The sequence below is a fragment of the Haliotis asinina genome, chromosome 14, assembly GCF_037392515.1.
Source record: "Haliotis asinina isolate JCU_RB_2024 chromosome 14, JCU_Hal_asi_v2, whole genome shotgun sequence".
NCBI classification, from domain to species: Eukaryota; Metazoa; Mollusca; class Gastropoda; order Lepetellida; family Haliotidae; genus Haliotis; species Haliotis asinina.
This window is the reverse complement of record NC_090293.1, coordinates 42,150,023-42,154,956: the sequence shown is the minus strand read 5'-3', so window position 1 is coordinate 42,154,956 and position 4,934 is coordinate 42,150,023. Positions and strand designations below refer to the sequence as shown.

The following is a 4,934-nucleotide window of genomic DNA, read 5'->3' as shown; positions in this document are numbered from 1 at the left end:
TTCACCCGTCGAGGTACTGACATCACAAGATGTATGACTTCACCTGTCGAGGTACTGACATCACAAGATGTATGACTTCACCTGTCGAGGTACTGACATGTAAAGACGCATGACTTCACCTGTCGAGGTACTGACATCACAAGATATATGACTTCACCTGTCGAGGTACTGACATGTCAAGACGCATGACTTCACCTGTCGAGGTACTGACATCACAAGATGCATGACTTCACCTGTCGAGGTACTGACATCACAAGATATATGACTTCACCTGTCGAGGTACTGACATCACAAGATGTATGACTTCACCTGTCGAGGTACTGACATCACAAGATGTATGACTTCAACTGTCGAGGTACTGACATCACAAGATATATGACTTCACCTGTCGAGGTACTGACATGTCAAGACGCATGACTTCACCTGTCGAGGTATTGACATCACAAGATGTAAGACTTCACCTGTCGAGGTACAGACATCACAAGATGTATGACTTCACCTGTCGAGGTACTGACATCACAAGATGTATGACTTCACCTGTCGAGGTACTGACATGTCAAGACGCATGACTTCACCTGTCGAGGTACCGACATCACAAGATATATGACTTCACCTGTCGAGGTACTGACATCACAAGATGTATGACTTCACCTGTCGAGGTACTGACATCACAAGATGTATGAATTCACCTGTCGAGGTACTGACATCACAAGATGCATGACTTCACCTGTCGAGGTACTGACATGTCAAGACGCATGACTTCACCTGTCGAGGTACTGACATCACAAGATGTATGACTTCACCTGTCGAGGTACTGACATCACAAGATGTATGACTTCACCTGTCGAGGTACTGACATCACAAGACGCATGACTTCACCTGTCGAGGTACTGACATGTCAAGACGCATGACTTCACCTGTCGAGGTACTGACATGTCAAGACGCATGACTTCACCTGTCGAGGTACTGACATCGCAAGATGTATGACTTCACCTGTCGAGGTACTGACATCACAAGATGTATGACTTCACCTGTCGAGGTATTGACATCACAGGATGTATGACGACATCTGGTACTGACAAGGAGTATGATGTCGAGGCGCTGACATACAGAGTGATTTGGTTCTGTCCTTGTTTCTAAACACTGCAAGACAGTAATGTCGCAGCTATATGACACACAAAGTCATATTTGACGATCCGGGTTTGAGTTGGTCTTCGGCAACACAGAATCAAGAATCAAGTAACTACATCGGAGGTCAGGCTCGCTGACTTGCTTGACACATGTCATCGTATCTTTAACGCACAGACCGATGCTAACAATGTTGATCACTGGATCGTCTGGTCCAGACTCGATTATCTACAGATCGACGCCATATATCTGGAATAATACTGTGTACGACCTTAGTAACAAACAGACAAAACAATAGAGGTAACATGAGCAGCCTCACTGCAACCAACAGGTAACCAGATGGCAACCAATACGTCATCACGAGCACTTGCCACCTCAATTTATTACCAGAACATCACACACATATTTGCTTTACCTGGCGACCTACCTTGTGTCAGCGACAATAGGGGAAATAATACAACAATAAAACACCAAGATGTTTATTATGTTTTGGATTTTTTTGTAAACACATACAAATCGAGACAGCCTTTATCATACAAACGGTATATTGACAAGGCTCTCCGCGAGGCCATAACGTATCAAGTCCTGACAAAAGAACATGGTCCTCAGGAGGTAGGTGAGACAGCTAGGCCCTCGATTTGTAATCTCCTCCATATCGCTCATCTCGATGCAAGTGCATCCATGACGTCATGTGAGTGACTTCACTGTAATCCTTTTATCGCATTCCCGTCGTGAGTTCAGAGGCACTTTGACTATTGCACGGTCCGTGGTGTATGGTCCTGTCCTGATATCTGAAATAAAAGATCTTTTTACATAAAATTCAGTGCAAATGAAAATGACACTTTTTTCAAATGACATTTTTTTCAAAGAGCAGTTTGGCATATTGACACTGGAGCCATGGAGCCGCCATAATATACTGAACAGCAAAGGCAACATAAGCGGTTTTTTTATTGTTTGTTTTTTGTTTGTTTGTTTGCTTGTTTGTTGTTTTTTTTTTGTTGTTTTGTTTTTGTGAACGCTTACATTTAATTTTTCAAAACTGATGTTTCTTTTGCTGTTCAGTATACCATGCTGAATACACGATGAACCCAATAGTTGCTTCAAGAAAAAAAAAACGCAAAAAAACCAGAAGCGTCACGTGACGTCAAACCAGGATTATTGGGGGCGTGTGGTGGAAACATATCAATGTGCCATCAACACTGTTCATCAAAATGTCCTCTAGCGAAGCGACACAAAACGAAAATCCAGGTTAATTGCAGCCTTAGTGACAAGTTAATGGTCGAATTTCTCTCAGGTCATTAACCAGGATGGTTGTTTGTCTGCGTACAGTTTGTGAGTTTGTACATTTATTACTCGCCCGTTGAAGATACTGCAGTGTAATATTTTTACGGCAATATTACACTAGTGTAATAACGCTTGACGTATGACGTCAAAATCGTTCAAAGTTGTGGCGTCACAATGCTAATGTAGCTGTCGCAGTTTTATTAGACGTTACTTGACTCGCTGAAAGCTGAGAGTCCTCACACTGTAGGCAGTTTCGCCGCAGTTTCTGTCAATTTGTGTTGGCGAGTAATAAACAGAATACTAAACTCGCTTCCGTGAAATACCATTTTTATTAAACTCCTTAAAGATTTAGTATTAAACTCGCTTTCGCTCGTTTGATACCAAATCATTAATTCGTTTAATAAAAATGGTATTACACGGAAGGTCGTTTAGTATACCCTATGTATGTAGGGGAAAGCGGGCATTGTTAAACCGTACACAATATGTACGGATCGCTTTAAATTTTTAGAAACACAAGAAGAGTATATCAAGTTACAGCGTTCTTACAATTGGATAACCTTGAACATCAAGGCGATGTAGACTAACGCCTAGTCTCCGAATATCTAAAATTTTTATAGTAACTAACCAATTTTAAATTGAAATGAGCCCCAGGTAGACAAAACATTCCGAGCCTTAGACTAGAAATCAAGACTTGCTGAATTCATTTGCAGAAGGAAAAATGCGGTTCGTGTGCGAAAACATTCATTCTCTCTCTCTCTCTCTCTCTCTCTCTCTCTCTCTCTCTCTCTCTCTCTCTCTCTCTCCTCTCCCTCTCCCTCTTCTGTTGTAAATCGGATAATTAAACAAACAAAATAAACACCTGCTTACCTTACTGGCATTCATGACGCGTGCTTCTTGTCTGCATTACTTAGTTTCTGGACTATTTTCCTCGTGTGACCGCAAGGGTCAGGTCTGTTTGTGTTGAGAGCTGCCTCCAGTTTTGACCTTCCTTTCCCGCTCCTGCCTCGGTGGATATACTTGTGTTGGTCCATGCTGTAATGGTCATACTCATCCAGATTGTTGTCGATGTAATAAGTAAGTTTAGACATTTTATCTTCCTGGCCTCTCATGATTCTGAGTGTGTGTTGGGCTGGAAACGGTGGCACAGCTTTCTACGATGTTTGCTAGATGCTGCAGTGAGCTTTGTCCGTGGTTATTTATACGCTCCCGACTATCCCACGTGACAGGTGTTCGCTGTAAACAAACGATGTCATCATGAGATATAAATAGTCAGGCGTCATCACATGACTTGATTCGTCCAATCAGTGACGTGGATACATAAACATGTGGCACACGCTCGACTAACGTTCCCTTCTGGCTGACTCAATTATGTGAAACTGAAAATATGTCTTGGGATTACGTGGCATATTAACTATGTGTCATAACAATGTTCTGATATGACAAACGGGTGTTAATTACGTATTAATGTTCACAAATATTCTTGTCATACATCTATTAGGAAATCGAGAAATGTTCAAGAACTTTATGAAAACAACAAGACGCTTTATTCCTTTAAAGATATTGTTCGTCATTTCTACAGAGTGAAACTGACAATTAAACTAATTCTGTTTTGTTTAGAAAAGGTAATTGTTCTGGTTTTACTGAAATGCTACTAAACAAACTGCGGACATTGAAATTCTTCAATTATATTAACACACTCATGGCAAAATGTAAGGAAAAATTATAATTTGGATGGTGCACTTACAATACATTAATAAGACCCTAAAACTCACATACGCGACTCCGCCACACAGAATGACACATTTCCTGGTATTTCCGTGGGTGACGTTACGTCACACACAGAGAGAACATTTGATTTCCTATCAAATTGTAGTTGACTCAAAGAAGCAAAGGGGACACCAGGATTGGGCTTCTCTCATGCATGTGGGGAATCGAACCCGGGTCTTCGGCTTGACCAGCGAACGCTTTAACCACTAGGCTACCCCACCGCCCCTGCCACATAAGAAATCACGATCGTTACGTGAATGAATGAAGACTGGCCTTGTGTGCCGTGGATGGTCATGGTGGTACAGGATGTCAGTGATGTACCGTGGTCCAGTCAGATTTTGTCTCGTCATCATAACGTCATATTTGCATATTTGCAGTCATATGTGAGAGACACCACCACACCATCAAACCAGCGAACATCCGCCAAAATGGCTCTATCGCCATAATATTCCATTGTACTTGTATAGTTACCTGTTTCACAGTCTCTGAACCGGAATGCTTATCATAATGAAATGAGTTGATTTACCAAGTTATCCAGCAATACGAACAACACATCAACTCGGTATTACAGGTGATGCTCGTCTTTGTTGCACGCGCTTCATGATAAATAGTCGGCTGATAGTTCGTCGCACTCAGCAGTAGTCAGGCTAAATATGGCGGCGGTCTGTAAATAATGCAATGACTGACATCCCGAGCATCGATCTAGTGAAATGAAATAAGATTACATTAATCATATATTTTTGTCAAACGAAGCC

General features: G+C 41.7%; 1 long non-coding RNA gene across 1 annotated transcript; it reads right to left on the bottom strand.

Annotated features, from left to right (window-relative positions):
• Positions 1–1,591: 1,591 nt before the first annotated feature.
• Positions 1,592–3,626, bottom strand: LOC137261328 (uncharacterized). Its single transcript, XR_010954850.1, has 2 exons — positions 3,280–3,626; positions 1,592–1,919 (listed from the first exon to the last, which is right to left on the bottom strand). It is a non-coding gene; the product is annotated as an uncharacterized lncRNA (long non-coding RNA).
• Positions 3,627–4,934: the final 1,308 nt, after the last annotated feature.